We start from the raw sequence: 26,986 nt of genomic DNA, 5'->3' as shown, positions 1-26,986 counted from the left end.
ATTATTCAGCCTATTAAATAACGCTAATATTATAATTTTGGGCTTGGAGATGTTGGTGACGTCAATCAGAACGTCCTTAAACCTTCTCAGAACATTAACTTATCAAGATACGACTGCGAAATTCAATAATGATTTCCTCAAAATTAAAGTCTAGTTTTTAAATTCATTAAAGTCTAATGAATCCTAACCTACCCTACAACATCATGCATCGTTACTTTTGCATAACGACATTAAAACGCAAAAGAAATCGTAAGATTCTAACGATTTTTTTTATTTAAACGCGTTGAATGAGGTCAAGACGTGGTCTCTTTATATTGAAAACTAAAGATTAAAAGATTTGGTCGCAAAGTCCTAGTTTCAGGATGATTTCTTTTGTTTGTATTCAAATTGTAAAAATAGATCACCGTGATCCTTCATGACAACATCATATTAATGCAAATAAAATTTAACACTTATGAACTAATTTAAGTTCTATAAAACCTGGATCATGTTTTTTCATTCTCCACTTTTCATCTTTATAGAATATAGTCATTTTTCATACCTCAATGTAAATGTTCACATATACAAATGACGTTGTACAATGTTCTTTTAATAACTTTATATTATCTATTTATGGTGTAACCTCCATATTTAACCCATACAGTACAGATATCAGGGACCGTCGTTTCAGAACATATTTACCACCTTAAATTTAACCTTTTAGTGGCGAATAGTAAAACCATTCACATTACAAAGATTATAACCAGACCTGCTGATTTCTTCCATAAATTTCTTACTTCGCCACTAAATACACAGTACTTACATTTTATCTTTATAGTTTAAATCCTTCACATTACAAAGGTTATAACCAGACCTGCTGATTTCTTCCATAAATTTCTTACTTCGCCAGTAAATACACAGTACTTACATTTTATCTTTATAGTAAAACCATTCACATTACAAAGGTTATAACCAGACCTGCTGATTTCTTCCATAAATTTCTTACTTCGCCAGTAAACACACAATACTTACATTTCATCTTTACAAAGTTAAATGGACCTGACTTACGTTAAAGGACAGAATAGGAAATGAACAGAAGGCCAACTCAGGGGTGCGATGTGTCCCAGATTTTTTATGCGCTTACGTCAGATCTGCCATTACTCTCACAAGTACTGCGGTTGCTAACTACTATAAATTATACAATGCATAGGAAATTTTTTTGTAAGAGAATCGCGCTTTCAAGTAAAAATTCTTTAAAAAAGGCACTGGCGTTTTCGCTGGATACGTGTGGACGATAAGTGTAACCGCAACAAAATATTTGCGGATACGAACGAATCCGGATACGTGTGGACGGGGACTAAGATGCCTTGTTTATATTTTAAGTGATTATCAGTCAGTAATGATTGCTTCAGTGTAAGAAAAACAAATAAAATTCAAAAATGAGAAGATAAAATATCCTTATGCAGTAGTTTCAAAATCGTTTATTTTAATCTGTGCACTTAAAGATATGAGTGAACTTAGTGAGTTGGACTTGTTAGAATGCAAGATTTAAAACGCACTTCAACCACCTTCTGCAGTCGACGTTTCAAGTCCAAACAAAGCGAAGGTAGACGAGGAGAAACAAAAATGTGGCAGCACAGCAAATACACAAGAGACAAAGACTTTTTTGGTTTTTGGACATGGGGAAACACGTATGTCGTTTCATTTTAAGTGATGGAGTTTATGTGTTCGTTATTAATGTTGAGTGCAATATTAAGTTTTTCTGATTTGTTTGTAAGAGTTATTTTCTTTTTAAATTTGTGAGCAATATGAATCTGTTTACTTCACAATAATATGTTATAAACGCCTTAGATTTTATCTGTTTGTTAGATATTCGGATATGCACTGTAGGGTTACTACAGTCATTAGTATTTTCTATTTAGAGAATACGAATATAGAAATGAACAATAAAAAAAAACATTATCCCAAGTAGTATTATCTATATAGAGAGAAATTTACAGAAAAAACCCGGTTTTCAAACATTGATTTGCCCCGGCGGCTCGTGGCCACTCAGTTTTTATCACAATGACGTCATACCCGTGTATCTATAACTGTATAGACAACGGTTAAATGTTATCTATACATTTTTATTAAAAAGTAAATCATCAACATGAAATTTGTTCAGAGGTACAATACATAATAATAAGTTTGACAGAGCATCTTACAGTAGTAGTCTAATCTAGAGGATGCCCTGTTTAAATGACAATTCATTTATGAAGATTACAAGTAGAATTTTAGAAAGGAATAAACAAATATTCATGATCAATTAGTATAGAAGCGCTCTTTTTAAATACAAGTCATTTGTGTTATAAAAAGCAATTATACATCGTTTCAGATTATTGCAAAACATAGATAATATTTTACATTCTTTAATAGCAGGAGGTAAGACATTCCAAGAAATAGTACCGGTAAATTTAAAACATCTTTTGCAAAATTGGTCCAAATTTATTTTTGGTAAATATAGAAAAATTTTTAAAAATTGCCTGGTAGAATAAGTATACTTCTTCTGTAGAAAATTATAGTAGGTGGAAACAAGCAATCATCCTTATGACCATCAACATTTTTGAATTTACTATTAAAGTTTGAGTTGATGTATTTATTCAGGAACATTAAGTTTTAAAAATTGAATTCTGCAATCTGAAATGTCAACTATAGCTAAAGTTCCTGTGTTGGAATGCATAGTTATAAAAGAAGTTACATATTCGTAAAATTCTCTGCACGTTTCGCCACTCTTTAAATCTACAGCAACCAATGACTTACAACAATCACCAATGCAATAAGATTTGTGTATGATTACGTCGGAGAAAAAATTAAATTTCCTGACATCATGCATAATCGCAATCACACCACCATTCTTGTGAACATTAATTACATAAATGCCCATACATTTGAAGCCTTTGGAAAATGTTAAGGCTGCATGTTTACTATCACTTATACAGCAGTTGAACTTTAGATCATTTACAGTTATCAGTTGTGGAACAATTTTTTCAATTAGAGCTGTTATGGGTATTTCTGCAGTATGCCAAGGTTTCAAGTAAAGTACATTGTTGTTATTTTCCCATTTCCATAATGTGTATTTTGTTTTGCTTACAGTTAAAATAACAGAATTATCAGGTGATACAGCTGCTGCTTTAAATTTTGAACTATCAACAGGAAGTGTTTTGTTGTATTGTATCTTACCCTTGGTGATTCTAACAACTCGAATAAAATCTAGTTCGTCAATACAAACTAAGACATCACCAAATGTTAAGATTTCTTCAGGTTCAAATCCAATGTTTAACTGCTTCGTCTGCGTGGAATTTACAAAAGCTTCAGACGAAGTGGATATCTTCGTAAGTTGATCAGAACCATCCCATATCCACAGTAAACCATCTGACCACCAACATCCTAATGCATTCTTTAGTTGCATTGGTACAGTTTGAATAATAGTGCAACGTTCAATGCTCCTAATATGAATGTTGACGTGGTCACCAACAGCGAAGGCAGCCAAAAAAGATCCATCCGGTGAAAAACAACAACATTTAATTTCAAATTTCTTAAAGATAAATGAAGGTCTCCAAAGATGATCAGTTTTGAAAATTTTAAGCTTAGAAAAATACGGCACAACGTAAAATTCCTTAAACGAGATTGGATGGACTTTTTTAAGATTCCTATCAACACATGGACACCTAACATTTGGTAAATGAAACTTGATTTCTCCTTGATCGTTGTAATTTGTCATCTGAGTGATTTCAGAAAGCTTTCCATTCTGGCTTGTATGATGAAAAATACAATCACGATCATGGTGTGTTATCATTGATTGTAAAGGTAGTGGATATTCATTTTTTCTTGAAAAAATATCGATTGCCTTTGGGAATTGAAAAACATACAAAGTCTCAACGAATTCTGCAACAAAGAACTCTGAATATTTATCGGTGCATTGTAGTTTTTGGTAATCAACAACGCAGCGTCGATCGATTCTTTTTAAAGTCAATGAATTCCATGCAGCGAACACATCTTCAGAAGAAATTCCATCATATCTTGCTGTAATGAACAAACCAGAATCTGAGAAAGAGCAATGATTAACGACATCATCTGACTGTAAACATAATAACAAACGTCCATTGTTAACGTCCCACAACTTTACTTCAGTAGATCCATCACTAGTTACCAGTCTTTTTCCTGTAGGTGAAAAGGAGCAACAACAGATGTTTCCACGTACAAAACAAGATTTCGTTAATGTTGGATAGTCATATTTGTCATATGGGGACATGAATCTGTCTGCCAACCTTGAATCATCGAGCGCAGTGCCTAGAGTGCATTTTTGTACGAATATTGGAAGCTTAAAAATAGATATTTGACCATTTTCAAATCCTACAGCAAGAAGTTCTTCATTGGACGACACACAATGAGATGTAACGTTAGCACGCAAGGGGACAGTCAAATGATGATGGTTTGTTAAATATGTTGAGTCTAAATTCTCAAACCAAACAAACTTTCCTTGTCTCAATAAATCCCTTGCCAATAATCTGTTTTCGCTACTTCCATGAATTCTGTTGGCAATAGCTGGTAAATAAATTAAGATATCATTAAGCTCATACATCACATACCGTATCGTAAACAAATAAATTATTGCTTCCTCAAGTACATCTTTTTTCAAGAAAGTGAGTCGCTCCTTAATGATTTCAAGCAATTCAGACCTAATGTCACCCATGTAAAAGTCTTCCACACACATTAACCTCACACAAATCATTTTGACATCTATTGCCCAGCTAAAGTCAACATTTTCACCACATTTTGACATATGATAGATTCCATTCTTCAAAGCATATTTAATCATAGCAGTGTTCATCTGATCTTCAAAAATGTTCATCGACTTGATTTGTTTAAACACTTTCTCACAAGCATGCCATAAGAACTTATGACCATTTTTTGGATCAACTGTAAACTCATGCTTTTCATAACCATCTGATTTTAACCAATCAACGAGAGACTTGTGATACACAGTCAAATGATCATCGTAAATTGAAAAAATTGAGATAGCACTTCATGTATTTTAATACGATCTTTATACTTCATTTCATCAGAAAAACCTAAACATTGAAAAAGAAAAGACAAAGGCAAAACACTTTGATAAGTCACCAACACTTCAAGACATTCCGTAAAGTTTTTATCGGAAATAACGGTTTTGTGTGTTGATAAAATTATTTCTTTCAATAATTTTTTTAATCTCTTGAATTGTTCTGCGTAAAATTTACTCAACCCAGTAGGAACCAATTGTTTAATATTCTCGACAGTTAGCTCAGTGTTTTCTTTTTTTAAACTCTCTTGTACGTGGTAAGCGTACAAAAACGAACCCTCGCATTGTTTAACTAATAAACGAAAAACCTTGTAAACGTCATCACTGTCAAATGAGTAATCCCTGTCATCACTGTCATCACTGTCATCACTGTCTTCGTGCCACCTCTCAGTAATGATGAAATTAACATTCAACTCATGCGCTAAATACTTGCACAGATCGTATTTGTTCTTTCTATCATGAGGTTGAGTTTCTATTTCTACAGGATTCATGTCTTTCAATTCCTTTTGAACAGGAAGTTCTGGACGACTGGTGATGAAGATTTTAATCCATTTAGGTAGACGGTTGAATTCCATTGCAATCAATTCCAACAATTCACTTTTGCCGTCAACTTGGCTTTCATCTAAGGCATCAATAACCAAAAGCATTGGTTCACGATCTTCCAATGAATGCAATGGATTATTTAATAAAACGAGGAAAGCATCGGCGATTGTTTCTTTGGAATTATTTCTCTGTAATTCTTCATTTAGTTTACTTTTAAAATTTGATATTGTATCACACATGCTACTGGCCAATGATTCTATCAAAATTCGAGGATTTCTATAATTTGATCTATTATATCTGCAGAAATGAGAAGCAGCAAGTTTCTTCTTTTCAGAATATCGTCGACACAACTTAGCAGCAAACACACTTTTACCAACACCAGGACCGGCTATCCAAATCATGACATTGGAAGCATCTTCACTTCTATCTTTAAACCAAGTGTCGAGCTCTTCAAATAACCATTGTCTAGTGCCTTCAAGGTATTTCTTGTTGAGATCTTTTATAACACCATTGAAATTGCACTTTCCAAGTTTCTTGTGATCTGAACATGTTTTGACTTGCAACATGTCTTTTACTCCTGCTACATCAGCTTTTGTTGCCAACACTTGTGTAATTTCAGCTACATCAGCTTTTGTTGACATCACTTGTGTAATTTCAGCTACATCATTTTTTATATCTTCCACACTTTCTTTTGTTTTCGCAGCAACAGTACACCAGTTTTTTAACAATTCAATATAATTTGCTTCATCAGGACCGAGACGAGCTTCCTTCAATTTATCTATTTCAGTTTGTTGAATACCCAGACCAAGCAATGCTTTTGAAATTTCCTGCCACAAGCACTCAAACTCGCTGTCATCTACACTAGTTTTTGTTATGTGACCGTACAGTTTGTTTCGATAAGACTTTATTCTTGCAATATTTGCTGAGATTGAAGAATCTGAAGAGGAAGGAAGATTATCCCATCCACCATGTGGCGCTGTTAGACCACATATGTTACGCAATAAGATAGTCAATAATGAAATATCAAAGTTTTCAATGTCAGGTGAGCCAGTTGACGGGTAAAGAAGGTTCCATTGCTCTTTGCTGATGACTTTGAATTTTAGTGATGTCAATTTACTCTTTGTAGAAGGATCATTAAGTTTATCCTTTAAGTTTGATGATTGAAGGTTTATAATGATTTGCAATGTTGTTTTTAAGGCTTGAGTTCCTTTATTTATTAAAAGTTTACTTAAACGAGATCCGTTTGCCTCAAACTTCAGTTTTTTAGGCGGTGAAGCCATTTTTCAAGCTAGAAATGAAGAACGAGTTTGTGCAAAAAGCATTAATTTGCAATGTACAAAATGAGCACAACGAGATCCATTTTCCTCAATCTTTAATTTATTTGGTGGCGAAACCATTTTTTATTCGAGAAATAAGGAATGAGTTTGTGAAAAAAGGTATAATTTAAAATTTACAAAATGTTCACAAAAGTTAAAAGGATAAATTAAAATTAGTACTACATGTCATTTATAAAGATTTGTGTGCTTCATTTCTTTCTCTCGATAAAAATTGTGTTCACTGCCTAGTGACATGACCCAGTAATTGACCTTACATCAAGGCATTAAAATAGTAGGTTTGATAGAATGAAAAAACACTTAAAATAATAATATTTTCGCCTACTTGGCGCGAGAGGCAGAATATACCTTGCGATAATAACTCCTAGTTAATAAATAATATATCTTAATTGTCTAACAATCGTGTTGTGAAGACATACGTCATTCTTTTAACAGGATATATCAAACTGGTTTGCTGTGTTGTATGAATATTTGCTTATTAACATTTTGATAGGACTATATTGCTGATGATTCTGTTCCAATTTAAATTTTTGATAGACGGCAGTTTAGCGAACACCCGAAGTGCTTGTGACCGCGGGCTCGTTTTTGCTTGGGAATATAGGGTAGGGTTTGGGTCAGCGTCAAAAGTGTCCGCTAAACTGCAGTAGTCTCTCATGGGATATATTTGACGTCTGTAATCACCAGTAAAGCGTATAAATGAATGATATTTTCACTGCAAGGTTTTGACTATAGTCACTAAAACAAAGTGCAGATTATACGCTCTAAAGCATAGGTAATTGAAGAGTAACATATATGAAATTCACTCATACTGAAGATGGCATCATGAGATGTCGAAACATGTCAATTTTCAAAAAACTTGTCGATTGTATAAAATGCGCATAATCAATAGTGCTTTTACGAAATTATGGAAATAACATAAGTATTGACATTACTTGAAAAATTCTATTCGTGATCGTTGGCATATGCGACTATTACCGATGATACAGCCGAGGATATTACGACGAACAAACACTGCCTGCCTCACTGCCTCACTCAGACACTTTTTCAGTATGGCATAGTGGTTAGCCGCGCATGCACAGCGGCTACCCACAAAAACTAACTAGTGATAAATTATATTATTGTTTTATTACAGTATAACCTGACGTCTACAACTGCCTCCCCCCCCCCTCAAAATGTTGCTAATCCCCCAAATTTTACATTCTAGCCACATGTCTGCTCATATTGATAACGCTTAAAGCGTGATTCCGTTTATAGACGCTACGAGAATTTCTAAAAGCTTAACAATTGATGAATGTCTTCTGCATGAGATAACGTAAGAAAAGTACAAATAATACACAAATCATTCATTACTTTTTCTATAAACTTCAATTTTGCAATTTTCATGTGTCCAAATGGGGAGAAGTCGGCCCCTATTATATTACTGGCCCAAGGCAAAATGCCCCCTTGCCTATCACCTCACTGCGGGCCTGGCCTGACAGTCAGTGAAATTTCTCGACTATGTGTTGTTACACGATTTAATTCAAGTAACTAAAACAGTTAGACACCTTGGAAAACAAAACAAGTACCTTGATTTATGTTTCTCAGTGTATATGCTGAATCAAAGTTTATCTAAGACTAAATTACGTGAAAAATGAATGATGATGAAATATGTACGTTATCTGGCGTTCATTTTGACCACTTGAACATAATCTTTACTTTACATTTATACATTGTACTATTTACTTAAGTTTAATTTATTTAAAAAAATTGTCACATTATGACGTGGCATCTGTGAATGTCAAGAGCATCACTGACTCAGAATTATTTATTAAACCTTTCCTTCGTGTAAGAGCCGCAATTTTTATAGTGATAACTTGAAACAAACAATGAAACCTACTTTCCGGTCGTGGTATTAAATATAGCTTTAAAAGTCACTTATAGAATCATTCAAACGATTTTCATTTGAAATGGAAATAAACATTGATTTGTTTATAGTCATACTTCATACTACGCAATGTTTCGGTATCAAATTTGTTAAGTTGGAAATGTAATTACAAAACCTTGGTTAACTTACGTAAAATTACCTTTGTTTTAGAAATAAGACTTCATATACGACGATCGTGTGGACAAAATTATGCTTGCTTTAGTTCTTTACATGTTACGTAATAAAACAAAAGACAAGAAATTTAATATAAAAAACGCGACTACATACATATCAGTTAAAAATGGTGATCATAATTCATACATTATTAAAACATCAACTTTTTATCCATATAAATTTTGTTACATAAACACATTTCAATAACGAACAAAGATGAAGAGTGAATGAGGATCTCCTTCAACAAACAGTATTATTCTATAACTAAGTATACATCACTGATAAAAACAATTGTTACAGAAATAAAAATACATAATAAAGAACCTCATGCAGAGTACATGTTAACATTGAAATGAGTCAAACTCCAAAGGACTACTGTTAAATGATATAAAGTTTAACAAGTTTCAACTCAGGAATAAAGGGATCACCTCTCTAAAGTAGGATTTGAATGTGAATGATTAAGACACATTGTTTGAAACTTTAAATGAATTTTTTCACTTCGTTAATCTAAAGTCAGTTCACATTTTAAAAAGATCTTTGTTATTTAATAACCCATTGTAAATTATCAATACATTTTAATCATCAACTGCACGCAATTGTAATTACTGATGATCAATAAAAAACACCATACATATATTAGTAAAGGATGCAATGAAAGTAAACCTTAACACTGTTAAACTAACATATGAGCAAAAGTATAGTTTTAAAAGCTCACTGTGTTGATTCAACATTTCACAAAAAATAGATTCGGTCGCGTTCTTCCTCTGGGTGTAAATAAATTCTTTCTGCGTTTAACATTTGCTTACTTTTCAAATTTGTACAGATACCCCTTTTTCAATAGACAAGTACAGTTTATAAAGAAAAATTCAGCGTCCTAGATGTAGAAAAATGTTCTCATGTTATTCTGCCTCCTTCATATTTTTCAACAGGTTTTACTGTCCTTTACAATGCAGCTTATTGTCATAGTTAAAAAGTTGGTGTATCAACTTAAATATGATTTCTCTTGAATGTTTAGTCATACAATATCGAGATGCTTTAGTAGCAAATTTGTTATGTCAAGTTAGTAATATAGTTTCAGAATCTCGTTTTACTTTTGACAAATTAACTTCGTTTTAGAAATAATAGATTCTGTCGCGTTCTTCCTCTGTGTAAATACTTTCTTCCCATGTGTAACATTTGCTTATTTTGCTAATTTCGTTACTTTCAAAATAAATGGTTTGTTCAATACAATCATCAAACTTTTTCAAGACACACGGAGTTTAGTCAAAGGTGGCGTAGGCAAAGAAGGGAGGTGATGCATCACTGGATATGTTTCCCCTCTTCTACATAAATTTTCACGTATTCCCATTTTTTCTATATACAAGTATAGTTTGTATATCTCCCGCAGCATAAAAGTTCTGGCACCTGCATGCAACGTTTGGTATTATTGATAGTATATGTCAACTAGATACATACAGAAAATGTACTTAGAATTTGATAGGAAATGAACAAACAACAAACAAAACAACAGAATATAAGTAAAGTATCATTAACGATTGTTCACGTTTATATGCAGATCGCAATGATTCGTATATTTTCAATAAAGAGTTAGAAGTACTAATACTTTACGCGTTCATAAGTTTAGATTAACAAAAATATTGTTTTGATTCTTGGGGACTGGCACTAGTGTTAGTTACAGTTTATAAAGAAAAATTCAGCATCCTATATAAAGAAAATAATTTCCTGTTATTTTTCCTTCCCCTATACTTTTGTACAAGTTTTACTGTTTCTTTACCATGCAGCTTATGGTCAATTGTTAAAAAGTTGAAATATAAACTTAGATATGTTTATATTTCAACTCTCATGTCTCATGCATGTTTATTCATACTTCATCTAGATGTTTCTTTGGCTAATTTGTTAGGTCGGTAATGTAGATATAAAATCTTGCTTTACTTTTGTAAAATTACCTTTGTTTTACAAGTAAGACTTCATATATGACAACCTCGTCGACCAAATTATGCTTGCTTTAGTTCTTTACATGTCACATACTTTACAAAGATTAGAGATTTAATATAAAGAACGCGACCACATACATATCAGTTTAAAAATGGTGATCATAATTCAAACCTTATTGTAACATCAATAATGTTCATATGTTGAATGTGACAATGTGAGCAAAATAAGCTGTTCGTCAAAATCGAACTGATTTTCTAATTTCATACAGCAAATGTTTAAAAATTTATCAAATGACATCAAACGAAGCGATAGACACAAGTTGCTGTCCAAAGATAAAAACTGCACTTTTATTCAAAACAAATAAATATCTTATGTGTAAGAAATCCAAGCGTTTTTCTTTCTAACTTGATTCCTCTTTGATGATAAAATCCTGTGATTCTTGAAATCAGTGAATTAGTCGACTTCCATGTCAGGCATTTTTAAACGAATAAAAGGATCATCAAAAAATGCAAAACAGCAAAAGAAAAGGAAAACGGACAGTTTTTTGTGACAACGTGAACTGGCTTAAAAAATTTTATCAATTTAAATAAATTTAATTGTGCATTATCATGAGAGTACTGCGTGTGCGATTGCATTTTAAATTTATATTTACTTATTACTGTGGTAGTGTATAATTGATGCAAATCGTTCGCGGTTGATATAAATATTATTTATCGTCGTTTTGATAGGTAAACAGATCATTTGTGTTAACAAGATGATACGCAATTTACTAAACCAGGCATAAACATATATTATCGTATTATCCAATAAAACATAGCGCCATTTAGCTTAAGGTTGAAACACACTAGGCAGTTGCTTCAGTCGCGCGTCCAAAGCGAATTGATGCGCACGCGTCAGTCGCTTGAAAGCCAGAAACACACATGCAGCGACCATCGCGACATTTACCGTGGCGTCTATTGAACATGGCGGAGATTTTAGTTTGTTACACACACAGACATAACTTAAGCTTTTTATTTTGGCCTTTATTATAGCTACTAATATATGAATATTTACTCAGTACAAACTACTATGTTGAGAAAAGAGAACAAGCCAGTTAAAACACGCCAATATGATCATAGCCCATTACGCGTATATCGTGGACAATCTTATTCTGTGCATTTAGGTTGTGCATTAGGGTTCCAGTTTGTAGCTCGTATTGTCCCTATTTGATAAGTCATATAAAAACTGAAAGATTCCAGTGTGAATTCACTATATATTGCCCTCGTATTCCAAGGCATAATCTATAAATTCCGTATGATGCTTATGGCAGGGAATATGATATGCATTTAGGAAGTTAAAACGTATCTATTGGCCAATCAGTGTAAAGTGACTAAAGCGACCAATGTCAAAAGTTCAACATGTTGAACTTTCAAAGCGACTACATGACTGGAGCGGCTATCTCAAGCGCGGCCTTAGATATCTGATGATGCCAAAAAAATGGCGGATTTCGTCCTTTGGGATTCGGCAAGCAATTTTTTGATGAAAATCACGATAAAAACCTGCAATTCGTAACAGCGAGTCAACTGTGGTTGTCAGTTATCTGCTCCTACGAGGATGCGTTTATAACTATCGACGAAAGAGCTATATGTCGGCTACACATGTATGAATGCAGATGTGCGTCGTTTTCTTACCAGCGTCAAACTTGTTTGATCGATTAAACTCTTTAATCTTACAAAAAAGTATATCATAGTTCATCTCCACGGTTCACGAGAGAGAAGTTAGCTTATTTGTTATCATTGCTATTTTGCTTCTTTTCATGCAATGGGCAATGGCTTTTTTCGCAACAATTGTAGGATTTTTACTTGTTTCTTTATAAAAGTACATATCTCTGGATATTAACGGATTTTCTGTAATTGAGTTTCATATGAAATTTCAAAAAGACTCAAGTCTGCATAGGTTTGGTAAATGAAAACAAACAATAAAGTAAATGGTTTGAACCCGGGAGTATCGTTATATGTTTGTAAATGATGATCGTCCAGCTTAATAAAGTCCAGAGAAGGACTGTTTTTGTTGTTGTTGACTGACGTTTCGACAACCTTAGCGGTAGTCATCTTCAGAGTCAAATGAAGATCATCATTTACAAACATATAAAGAAAACAAACAATATTGTATAGAAATTACTTTAAGTAACCTTTTTTGATGTTCTGAAGTGCAAGTGCATCAATACTTGTAAAGTTGTAGCACATTTTGATTTTGTTTTATTGATATATGATTTGGGCAAAATGCAAATAATCATCAAACTTATGCTTCCAACGGTGTTTATAATTCATTTGTAGTTTTAATACTTCTACCTTTCTTTTTTGCTTTGTTTTGTTTTTCCTATATTTGCAATAAAAGTGCACTATAATTTGAATGATTAACACAGTTTTCACCTCAATAATAAATTTCATAAGCAGTTGGTAGTGCATTTTGTTCTCTGAGTATCCACATCTGGTGTTTTGTTCATACAAGAATGATGAAGTGCAAGTAGATATGTCATAGCAAGGCAATAAAACCAAATAAATTACATTCCTGTACTTTAATGGTAGAAGCTTAGAAGCTTTTTAGAAATTAGAATATTATTGTATATCATATCATCAATACCTCTATACCATCAATCTCATGATAAGAAATAAGAAGCAAAAAATTTGTAGAAAAGCTTTGAAAAGTGAAAAACCTTTCTTTAAAAAAGTAGCAATAATGCATATGATAAATCTCCATTCTGTACTCTAATAGGTAAATAAGCTCAAACTGTTTCTTGAAGCAAAAACTGTAATAATGAAGAAATATACAGTACAGTCACTTTGGAGGTTTCATCACGGAATCTTTAATGCTTCAGTATAGTGCATTTGATATTAGTAACATTTAAACAACACTCAACTAAAATAATTTAATAAAGATATGACATGATTTAAACATTAAGTTATATAAAACCCAATGGCTTATACAGTTTGAAGCTTCACATCTGCATCAACTCATCATCAATCTCAGTACAAATGTTTACATAGACACAAACTTTATGGTCTTCCATTTTACATGTTTGTGAATTGACATTTCATTAAGCATCAAAACACACACAACCCTCTTGCCATCTTTCTTTGGATCATGAGCTTTAACTTCAAAGCATTCAAAGCATCCTTAGTGAATCCATTGTCTCCATCCATAGAATTTGACCATGATCAAATTAAATAACTCTGGATAGGACAGACAATAAATCAATTATCTTTACAGCATTATGATTTTTTAAGACTCTGCCTGGTCAATAACATCTTCCAGTCATCTTTACTCCTTGATCTTCCCTGCATGTTGTCAGCAAATAGAACATAACAAGCTCGGCTCCAAATCATGGGTACCGTTGGGACTGATCAATTCTTTTTGATACTTACTCGCAGAGCAAAATATGTGAAGGGTCATTTTTGCTTTAGGGAAACTAATTTGCAAATAAATGGGTAAATTTGCGATTTCATGCATTAACAAATGACAGAAAATATGCAGAATTTTATAAACAAAAACAGGAAAACATCAGTATATTTGGCGTTCAAGTCAGTATTAAAAAATACGATCTTTAATATGTATTTTATGGCTTTTCAAGTGCATGTATAATTGCTTTTTAATCGTTGACGGACTAACAAAACAAACAACTACCTCACCTGTGAGAAGCGATATTTTCCTTTTTGTGGAAACTACGACATCCAACAATTGAACGATTGAAGTCTTGGCATTATAAAAGAAATGCCAAAAAAGAATCGTCACAGAATATGGAACTAACGATATCCATATTCTGTGATATCGTGTTTGTTTTTGAAAAATTCTTTATAATTTACTATAGACACCAGGAGGAGGACGAGAATATTATTTTTCTGCAAAGCGATCATATCAGCGGAAACACGTCCTTTGGCCGCCATTTTTTTGGCATCCTCGCCCCAGTAAAGTTAGCCGCTCCAGTTATTATAGAACTCAATGGACGTGACTACGCTACTAGCTTAGTAACCACGCAAAGCGGTAGTTTTAGACGAGCGACTAAAGCGACTGCCTAGTGTGTTTTAGCCTTTATAGTTTCGTTTAACGCTCATTTTTATTTTCACGGAAGTTAGAATCATCTTGTAATGTATTAAATATAGTATAATATATGCTTTGTGTATCTGTGTATCTACTGAAAATGTGGATGAACTGTCAATGAATTCAAGTGGACGAGTATTCTGCCCAGGGGCGAAACTAGAACGTTAATTGGGGTAAATATTCATGTATTCAGCTCTGCCCTGCTGACTTCTTTTGAAATTAACATCGCAAACAAAAGAAATCAGCAGGGCAGAGCTGAATATATGAATATATACCCCCCCAATTAAGGTTCTAGTTTCGCCTTTCATTCTGCCATTTAGTCAAACCTTACATGTGTATCTGTGTATCTACTAAAAATGTGGATGAACTGTCAATGAATCCAAGTGAACGAGTATTCTGCCATTTAGACAAGCCTTTGATACAATATAACGAGTAGCTAAGCAATACCGCTTTAAAATCAATGTTTTAAACAATTTTACTCACCAAATATGACCAAAGCGACTATTTCCTCATTCCCACACTTATTTTTTCGTTCCACAACGTAGAGTCATAGTTTTATATTGAAATATTTCTTCAATTTTGTCTTTCTTCGTATTGTAATGTACACATCATTGAAATGCAAGTGATGGGCTTATCACGAGATCATTCTGATTCACTTCCGCGCTTGTAACTGGATACAGCTGAAGAGTAGACAATAATCATGTTCATTGTCCATATATGGTTCTCACCAGATTTATGTTTTTACAGAGACTTTACCAATAAATTACCAAAGAAGAGATCAGTTGCACGAAGGTCGAATAACGCTATCCATTAAACTGAGTAGCAACGTTTTTGAGCGCTTCAAAAATATCTTAAAAAGGAAAAATCAACGATTCGACCTGGACAATAAATGAAATACAATATTGGTTCTAGAATTACAAAGTTTCATCATCATAAACAAAATATAACCATGCACATTCACAAATTTAAAAAACTACTATCCAATGGATAACGCTATCCACGCTTTGTGCAACAGGCTCCAGTATAAATTTAAAAAAAATTTTGAAGAGAATAAAAACCTAAAATTGTCCAAATGGAAATGGCGAAACTATTTTTCCGAAATTCCAGGGTCAAAGATCAAGAGATACATTGATGTAATAGGTACTAAGCACCGATCGGCATAACAGACCTTCAATTTCTTATTGTCGTATTGTAAAGAATCTACGAAAATTTGACAAAACTTTTAGATTCAATAGATGATTAACTTCATATATATATATAACAAATAGCTCTTTCCCTTGAAAGAGACATCGTTCCTGCAAGTTCAATATAGTACGAGAATATTTTTTGTGAACTTTATGTTATATCTGGTGTAGGTGACGTAAAATTAAAAATAGTAAAAAATTACACAAAAAATGTAAAAGAAACATAGCGTTGAATTCCTCAAGGATATACCATTTCTCTCATTAAATACTTTAACAGTTTGAGATTACTTTTATAAATATCTTTATAATTTGTATTTGAACGTTTACATCAGTAATTATACCAGTAAAGAAACTACAAATAGTCTCGATAATTCTGTCCATTAAACGCCTCTCTGGTTCAATGGAGTCTGGTGTATCACCAACATAATGACCATAAGCAATGAGTTTCTAAGAACAAAGAATATGAAATATAGAGCTTTATATAAGATGAATACATGACCCACATAGACATTTGAAGAGATAAAGGATTTTGGTGAAAAGACACAAGGGAACTTGGAGGATTGGATATGAATAAGTACTGTGGATAGATAAAGATAGCAATAGTGACAAACTTTTTGAAGTATGGATCCTCTAGCTTATTCTGGGAGGAATTTAGGAGGAAACTAACAACAAAATGTTCTGTAGCAACTTTATTTTGTGCTATCCAATTGTAATGGCTTAGAGACAACGCAATGACAATGTTTCCGAGATTAAATTTATTTCTTACAACTAAAGACTCCAAGTGTCCTAACACATCAAACAAAAACAACTTACTTGTATACAGTCAAGTGCAATGGTAATCATCCTGGCACATTATGTTAGATTGATTAAATTTAACTAACAACTAAAGATGTCAAGTGTCTTTTCTGTTATTACATATTAGGGAGCTTTAGCAAAAGTACGACTACTACAACGAGTACGAAGTTTGACCGTGTAAGAGAATGGTACGAGGAAGTTTGTTCTCTTTATCGTTTCATCAAAATTTTGTTTTAATAATAAACAACAGAACGAGCCTTTTAATTGTGTAAAACACCGAAGTTTGCGAAGCAGCTACGGCTCTATTTGTCAATAATGATATCAACGAATTGGCAAGACTGATTTTGCGAGATAATACGACTCTTTAGACTGAAAAATCTTCACTATTTTAAGTTTTATGTATGATATATTTGTACTATTTTATTGTTTGTTTACCGTTCACTTTGCGTACGAAATACATGAAAGTTTTGCAAATCATATTTTCCTTTTAAATGTACTTCTGCAATCAAAAAAAGTTCTAAATTAAAGCCTGGATGCTCGAAAATAGTACTGTAAACTAATTTCTTACACAATGACGAAATATAACTACTTTCTTTGCTTAAAGAGACATCGTAGTCGCGACTACGAATTTTTTACAAAACATGGTACTCAGATTGATGACGGCTACGTGCTTTTGTTGTCGCTACAATGTTTTCGCTCCAAAGTGACATAAATCGAACTCGTAGTCTTTGCTAAAGCTCCCTATTCTGTATTTCAGCAAAGAACTTTGTTATGCCACTAAGGAGAACTCAGGTATAACAACATTACAACCAAGCAATTTATCTCAGTATTGCCTACAGCGACTGTAATTACAACTGACCTGTAATTCAGCCATAGTATCTTCATCTTCTCGTTTGCTGGTGCTTGGGAAAAAGACGACATTGTCGATCATTTGGATAAGTTCCAATTGGACGACACACTTAATGATCAATGAATTGAACAGCATCCTCTCCGTCTGCACAACTAAAATAATGTGATGATTTTACGACGTTAAAGTACATACATGAAAAAATTAAAAAATGTCACTCTGGTGTTGGTTGGAACATTTCCGTATTCACGCTCAGACGATTTTTTCAATACAACTTTTGAATATGCCACCCAAAGGGCTAATTTATCTTATTAGAGGTCTTCTCAAATAAAATAAAATAAGCAACGAATGCCAAAAAATAAAACAAAAAAGAGTTTCTTAAGTTAGTGCTATTTCTTATGAAAAATAAATGTTAACAGGAGAAGTAGTAATAATTACTAATTAGTAACATTATTAGTTCTATTAGTAACAACATTATTGTTTCAAACATTGCAAAAAATGTAAACTTTTAGAACATAAGCAGCTTCAGGAAATGTTACATGACGTCGCTGTTCACTTCAGATTGAGTTTTTCAAACGTATATATCAATTATACGTTTTGCTACGCCTTTCCAATAAACCAAAGTGAATTAAACACGTAAATGGCAGCAGGCTGTGACAACAAATTATTAATCTCAATTGATTTCTAACACATAGTTACCTGGTTCGTGTTCTTCGACAGGTTCAAATCGTAAACTAGGCGTACTATGTAAACTAATGCTGTCTTGTTCTTTGGTTTCTTCAACTGTTTCTTGAGGCATTTCCTCCTCCGTTTCATTCAAACCATTTGACGATTGCTGACCATCTTGTTCGTCCTCGTCTAAAAAATAATACGGAAAATTTTTCACTTGTTACTCAAAGAATGCAAGCTGTTGGTCCATACGAGTTAAAAATTCACACGAGCTATATTGCAATATGCGAACTTTTGCTTCATATGAGCTTTTGGTTCAAATGAGCTTTTTTAATATGCGAGCTTTAGCTTACCATGAATTATTTTCCAAACTTATAATTATGGAGACAATTGAAGCAAAAATTTTCCTTTAAAAGAATTCACAAACTTTTTATTTACCTTCCGGATATTTGGGCACGATATCATCCTCCAGGTCGACAGGTGACATTATCTACAATATACGTCAATTTTAAGGGTAATAAATACATAAAACAACCAGAATAGTTATGAAAGTTTGTCTATAATTTTAGAGTGTCGGGCTTTAAAACTTCATAAAAAATACTAAGGGGCGGATTACATGATCCCGGTAGCCGGGATTCAGCCAAGCGTTAAATCATTTTGGCAAATGGAAACGATTCAATACTTATTATCAGATAAATCTTTTTAAGCAATTTCACAATATTCTGATTTAATAACTACGCAAAACATTTAAAATTAAAACAACCAATTCGCCATAATTTGAGAATTACAACCGGAATGACGTGTGGCGCTTTGCAAACAGTTGTAATTTTTAACCTTGAAGTTTTTACTCTTTTCAATCCCTTGAAATCATCGGGGCTAGCTCGCTATCCGGCCCAGCTCACCTCCATATAATCAGGCCCTACGTGTAACTTACCTTGAGTGGTGATGACGCAGGAGTGACATCAGGTGTGGGTAGATTCATTACTTGTTGGTCAGCGGGTCTCCATTTCAATAGTTGGTGAGGTACGGTTGATTCAAATATCGTCTTTACACATTGACATGTCTTTTCCCAGACGTCTTCGGAGAACGTGTTGCCATTGGATATGACGAGATTTTCCAAGCAATTGGTACCAGACCTCGCTAACTGCTCGTTATCTAAAGACATGTATTGAATGAACGAGCAAAGCAGGACATGGTGTTACAAAGCATTTACAGTCGAACCTGTAAGAATCTCTAATACTTCTTGTATATTAATGTATCTCAAATATTCCTCTCGTAGGAATTCCACCCCCCCCCTGAAAATGAATTTTATTAAATTTCAAAATTTTCATCAAAAGACTATAATTTATGCATTTGAAATAATATTGAAATACATTATAGTTCAAGCCAATCACAAACTCTCATACTTCAAAGCAATCACACACTCTCCTAGTTTACACCAACCCAAACTCTCCAACTTCAAACCAATCACAAACTCTCATACTTCAAACAAATCACTTACTCTGATAATTCAAACCAATCACAAACTCTGACACAACGAACCAATCACCTAGGCATATGCAAAGCACAAACACGTTGCGTAATCTCAAGCTTACCTTGTTTGACACACCACTCTAGATGGCCATACATATCATCAAGAAGAATTTCAGCAAGAATATCAAAATACTGAGTAAAAACATCAATGATAGCATATAGAGCATGATTACAAGTTGTTGTCATCCATTCTGATTTCTATAAAGAAACATCACAAATTTCAAAACATTCTCAGCTGATGTCTCATTTAATAACGAGCAAATACAACACCTTATACACGGACTTTATTCTATGTAAAGGAAACGACCTTCCCGTAGTTTAACACTTCTCCCTCCTGATTTAAAGGCTAAAGCATTCTTTCACAAACAAGTGTTTCAAACTTTCACAAACGAGTGTTTCAAACCTTCCATACTGGTACAAATCGTTTACACAAAATGCAATCGGTGTGTGAATAGGGAATGCAATAGGATAAGAATGGATAGAGAATGAAGTAGAATCTAGAATGAAAGTGGATAGAAGTGAATAAGAAATAGAGGAAGATATGAGGGGATCATTGAACTAAAATACATGGAACGCTACATGAAGCAAATAATTGAAGCCAAATCTTACACCCAGACACGCGTGTTTAGTGTTTCGAGATTCTCTCGCGGAGTGAAAATTGATTGAGCTACACACGCGTGTCTGGGTGTAAAATTTGATTTCAAAAAATTACTACGGTTTTCTATTACAGGTAGCGTTCCATGTATTTTAGTTCAATGGAGTGGATACACAATTGAAATGGATGAGTGAATGAGGAATGAAGGTGGATAGACATGAACACATGAAATGAATATTATTCCATGTGGAACTGGATAGTCGTGTATGTAAGTTGAATTTTTGCGATATAATGCGTGTTTATGGCAATCATAGACAATAAGACCACAATAACGACATATTATAAACTACGCATTTTGAAACATGGTCGATTACGGGAGAATAATGGACCGGCAAAAATGTTTCTGAGCCAATCAAAGCGCACCATTTAGCGGGAAGTGACGCTTGCCATATATTAAGTGTACAATAATGACAGTTTTCTAACCTCCTGCCAATCTATCTGTCTGTCTGGTAGTTTCATGTTGTCGAAAATTCGAAACACGACTTTAAACACATCACGCCACCAATGCTAGAGAAACGTGTTTCCGTATGTTTTCATGATTTCAAACATCACGGTTAGGCCTCTAGTTGATGGATGGAAAATAGCTCCCATTTAAATTATACAATACATACAAATCAATACAGTACATACAACTTAATATTTCCACCATACCTTTTTCTGACGTCTAGTTTACATCGGTTGATGATACACGAAAGCTCAAAAAGGACTGGAAACCAGCCTTTCACCCAGATTCTGTCCTGCTCTGATATCACAGCATCCTCTACTCCGTTGTCTTTAAACATTTGTTTATAAAAGAAAAGAAAACAGACGCAATTGGAAAATGCTACACGAAAAAGCGATTGAAATAATTGATTTGGGTTGGAATTGATCCAAAGTTAGCTTTGACGTGATTTTGCAAAATTTTAAATCATTTCAAAGTTGAAAAGAAAGTAGATTTGCAATCGTCGTACCACAGGATTTTCGTAAACAAATTTGGCGCAATTTCGTATCAATCTTATTGCTACCATACTCGTGTCCGGGAAACTTGCGTTGCATGCGAATTCCGAGAGACACTTGACGGCATCTTGGAAAGAGTCGATGGTCGCGGAGAAATATTTCTCAAAAATCGTGGCTGAAAGAGAAAATGGGGGATGTGAAAATTATACACTGATAATCTTGTGGGATGAATGAATCTGTCAAAACTTTGATTTACAAGTGCCTTTTAAACAGTAGAGAAACAGGGCTAGAAAAGTTTAAAAAAACTCTGTACTTGACTCGTAATTTGCATCATCGAAAAAAAGTTTCATACATTTATTTCATTTCTCCATTAACTCTTGTTTAATTTTCATTCATGCATCATGAGGCGAACATCCATCGACTTCATGGTAAATAAAAGTTTACCTTGAAAACTTATACGAATATGGCTGAATTACCATGGAAAAGAACGAACACATAAAATTCTTGTTGCAAACGAAGCTCTCTGTAACATCCGAGAAACACATTTACTTAAACGATATTCAAATTCAATTTGAATTTAATTTAACAATATTTTACAGATGTCTAAATAGTCCAAGCTTGGAAACGGATTCACCATCATTTCTTCAAACATATGCAACCATTTTTATTTTTAAATTTTAAAATTTGCACCGATACAAGAGCCTTACCCGAGAGAACAACAGACAGGTCGGCGGTAAGATTAGAAGAAAAACCTCCTTCCTTAAACTACAAACCTGTTGTTTGAAAAGCGAGTTCCATGATTCTTTCATCATGATCGGACGCAGCCAAATGAAAAACGGAGAAAACATTTTTCCAACCAGATTTGATGTTTGCGGCTTGCGAATGCACCATTTGTGTGACACATCGTACGACCATATCTCGAATTGTGGAAGAACTAAAATGTGAAAAATCCAGTTGTTGATTCAAGCAAATCGTCGACTGAAAATTACAGTCCTTGTTGCCAAGTTCATAAACATATCGAAGAAAGAATTTTAATCAAATCCTTCCACTTATAACAGACAAAACAGAGCGATTGATTGAAAGACGTCCTTTGTAAAATTCTTCCTAAAATTTCAACTTGGAAAAGAGTCAGCAAAGTCTGCCACAAATTTTATTTATTTGAGAGAAAGATTTTCAAGCTTCAAGAAACTTTACATTTTCTGACAGAATTGACTCCTGCATAAACTTACCTGTTTTTCTTCACTAAGTATTCAAAGGGTCGGAGAAAATCCTTTTGAAATCGGAAATTTGGCAATTCGCCTTTTTCCAAGAATTTCATATATAATTGTCGCAGAGTCGACACAGAAAACGCAACTTCTTCATTAGGGTTACAACCACACTAAAATAGCACATAAATTATCTAAGATGGAGAAGTACTATAGTTAGAAGAACATTGAAGATGAAGGTATTGATTATCTTGTTTTTATACTTGAGATATGAAAGAAACTAGAACTGTGTTTTAAAATATCATCATAGTTCACAGTTGATCTGATAGTTTAGTTGATAGAGCATTGAAGACAACGATTATCTTGTTACTATACCTGAGTACATCATAACAACGTGATGTTATTATCCATAATATGAAGATACAATCTTAGTCATTAATCATCGCTAACCTTGTTAAAATGATCTCCCAACACAGCCCATATTCGTGACCATTGCAACCGAATATGACCCATATTGTAACAAGCAATCTCTACGATCTTCTGCAGACTAAACATACGTATCATTGTAGGATTGGAAAGCTCAAGTTCCGAGACTTGACGTAAACCTTCCACGAAATCGACTTAGGAGAAAAACGAAAACATTTTGAGATTTGGATACAGGAGATAACGATACTTGTGATTTGAGAACTTGGGATTTGGAAACTTGGGATTTGGTAACTGGATATTTGGATACTTTGGATTTGGTATTTGGAACAGGGGATTTGGGTACTAGAAATTTGGGTACTTGGGATTTAGGGTATTGGAGATTTGGGTACTTGGGATAAAGGATGGTCAGTGAATTATGGTCAAGTTAGATGTATAAAAATCTTATGTAAGATGCAGTTTAATGTATACATGCAAACCTACGGATAGCATTACCATCCAGTTTCACTGATCCCGTGAAAACTCTAAACGTAATAAAACACAATGAAGAAGTTGAGATGAAGATATTCTGCTGAGAGAACATAACGTATGGACAGTGCACGAGTTCTTCAAAATTTTATTTTCATGTTTATGTTCAAGGTTCTCTGGTTCACTTGAGCCTGAAGATGACTACCACTAAGAATGTCAAAACGTCAGTCAACAATAACAATAACAGTCATTCTCAGGACTCTGCTAACATGGACAATGAACATGTCTACATAGAGAATCACCCATTGACATTTCTTGCTGTTACAAGCCCCACTCTAGCTTAAAAACAATTTTAAAGATTCCTGGGAGGGGGCAAGGGTGAAGCCAGAACGCTAAATGGGAGGGGTGAATATTCATGTATTTAGTTTTACTTAAATGATTTGGTTTAAAAGCTATTTTAATTTGAAAAGAAATTAGTTGGTCACAGCGGAATGTATGACCATATATATGAATATTCACCTCTCCCTCTGCATTAACGTTCTAGCTTCGCCCCTGGGGTGGGAGATAGGTCACAAAACACAATCCACATAGCTATCATTAAAGTAAACGTTACCTGTCAACTGCAACAACAACACTTTGTGCAGCGGTCTCCCCAAAGGCTTCCTGTGAGCCAGCCGCTTTTTTCGAGTCAGCGGCAACAGGCATCCGACCTTCATAGAAATACAAGCAAAGATAAGCACCCAACGTTAGTATTTGACATTTTTCTATGAGCGTCACAACAATGTTAGAAGCAACCTGAGGTTATATCATAAGATGTCTTGTTGTTTGCGGTAAATGCTGTGGGTGAATTAGTAACACCGCTGGACGCCGTGTGAAGGTATCGCGTTTTCACACCAGTACCGATAAGTTGAGCCAATTCAAGTTGGAAAATGCATTTCAGTATCTAGAATGAAAACAATGACTTTAGGGAAACGTAAAAAGATGCGCCAAGCGGAACGAGCATTTGAGCAACGAAAACGAGTGTCCAACAAGACGAACATATACGATAAATACATACGTAGAAAATATCTTCAAATAAAAAATATCTTGAGAAAAAAACTTCATTTTCTTATACATATTTATTACTGATGTACATTTGTGATACGATTCTCTGATGAAGGGTATGAAATACGGTCAACAAAGCACTTGGAAAAATGAAAAGTAAAGACTGTAGCAATATCGTGAAGTTTCCACTACAGACAAGACCTAGACTTTTTCCTTTGATGAAAAAAAACAATCGATCATATTTTCAGTCGTAGACACCAACCATAATATATAGCAAGATGATTCTCTCTACCTCGAGCCAAGACTTCCCGATGTAATTACCATCCGTTTAAGCGATGGTAAGAAGTGTCTTGATCATCTCGATGTTCTTCGTTTCCATTTCATGAATATGAGTGCCACTGGTCGCAGTAAGTAAAGTGAACCTGGATAGCACTTGTACGAAAGCATCTCTTTCCAACTACAATGTGAAAAGAGTTATTAGGAATATCGAAAAATGAACTTAATGGTGAAGAATCTCCATTCATATTCCCTAACATCATTATAACTAACTGCAATCATCGAAAAACGTTTAAGAAAAGATTATTTCACATTCACATGCATCCTGATATATCCATATATGTACACAAACAGACAATAAATTCAAAGGTAAACAAACATCTGTTTTTATTTTATACACATGAGTATCATCTAAACCTTGAACATATAACACGCAAAGAACAAGACGTGTATGTAACTACGTAAATATATTTATAAATTTGAACAGTTCAACATTCAACATATTTTGAATATATATTTATGTCCGGGAAAGGATCACCAGGGGATGAAAAGGTATGCCCAAATATATTAAAATGAATGGAATGTTGTGTGTTTATCAACTTACAGGCATGCTGAATATGCAAGATATTCGTATTGCACAGCGGATTCCATCAAGACAAAATGAAGCAACAGAAGGATCGTCGTTGTCTCGAAAATTGACGCTGAACGCGGCAAGAAACGGACTCCATGCAACCTAAAACACACAAAAGAAAATGGTCAACAATGGGGACTGGGGCCGTTTGTAAGAAGCAGATTTAGCTTAAGTAGTGGATTATCTCAAATAGAAAATCCAGTCAAATCATTCCTTGTTAAGCTAAAATATTAAGTAGTGGATTATTTCAACAGAAAATCCAGTCAAATAATTCATTGGTCACTTAAAATATTAGATTATCAAAAAGATTTACTCTTCGTCATCGTAAACATTCATTACATAAAATCTAAGTCTTTTCTTTAACAAGATTAAGATGAATGTCATCATGTTTTGAAATCTACCCCCCGTACTTGGCACTGTCCGTATAAGTTGACATCACAATTAACGCTTCGTTAATCAATCCTTACATACACCACAAACATTACCTTCCAGACACCAACCCCCGTACCTTGAACATTGTCCTCACGTGACCAATCTGTGTCGCCGTGACAAAATTCGTTTGAATATGACTCACGTCTTCCATTTGTGTTTTGGCGTTTTCCGCCATATGCTCCATTTTCATTGAATACAACATACGACGATGTTTCTCACTTTGTACATCTGTAAAGTGGACGCACAATAAAAAATCTCTTTACTTTCATGAAAATGCAATGGAGCTCTCTTAAGACCAACACCGAACATCACAATATCCATTATAAGCCCCTTTCCTACACCCATCTCAAGACCAACACCTCCATCTCAAGACCTTCACCTTCATCTCAGAGCTAGGACTCTACACTTCGCAATCAAGACCTTTAACCTAGCATCTGTACATTTTTTTCTGTTAAGCCTTGATTCTCGTATTAATGTTCCAATACATACATGTAGCATCGTATCTACTGTTCACTTTTGGTGTATGTTTCATCTTGATTTCATTCTGTGCAATATCATCATAAATTGCTTCAAGATATTAAGATGGAAGATCTTTACTGTCATTTATACCACGATTCATTTGAATGTACTGCTCTTTCGTTATCTTCCGTTTAACCTGAAAAAAAATTTCACGTGATTACGATGTCGCATCTAAAGGCTAAATTTTCACGTGAATCCAATGAAGGCTCCATATCAACGCCATGGAAATCTCGCGTGACCACAATGGAGACACGTGATCTTAGACATAAAGTCACTTTTATAGAAAACCATTGCAAATGAAGTAAGTCTGTGTAACCTGTGAACTA

The 26,986-nt window shown here is 34.0% G+C and overlaps 1 protein-coding gene and 1 pseudogene across 2 annotated transcripts in view; both read right to left on the bottom strand.

Annotated features, from left to right (window-relative positions):
* The window catches only part of LOC124451358, a 32,237-nt gene extending 16,351 nt beyond the window's left edge, over window positions 1-15,886 (bottom strand). Inside the window, exons 1-3 of one of the 2 annotated variants that reach the window (XM_047001968.1) lie at window positions 15,800-15,886; window positions 15,527-15,723; window positions 10,978-11,042 (exon numbers count right to left, since the gene is read on the bottom strand). The gene's annotated coding sequence lies outside the window, so the exon portion shown is untranslated. Of the gene's footprint in view, window positions 1-10,977; window positions 11,059-15,526; window positions 15,724-15,799 lie in introns of those variants that run through there. The other variant, XM_047001969.1, reaches the window with a different exon arrangement.
* Window positions 15,887-16,459: 573 nt separating this feature from the next.
* LOC124451975 lies at window positions 16,460-26,325 on the bottom strand (annotated as a pseudogene).
* Window positions 26,326-26,986: the final 661 nt, after the last annotated feature.

The sequence above is a fragment of the Xenia sp. Carnegie-2017 genome, unplaced genomic scaffold (assembly GCF_021976095.1).
Source record: "Xenia sp. Carnegie-2017 unplaced genomic scaffold, XeniaSp_v1 HiC_scaffold_24, whole genome shotgun sequence".
NCBI lineage: Eukaryota > Metazoa > Cnidaria > Anthozoa > Malacalcyonacea > Xeniidae > Xenia > Xenia sp. Carnegie-2017.
This window is presented reverse-complemented; position numbering and strand designations above follow the sequence as displayed.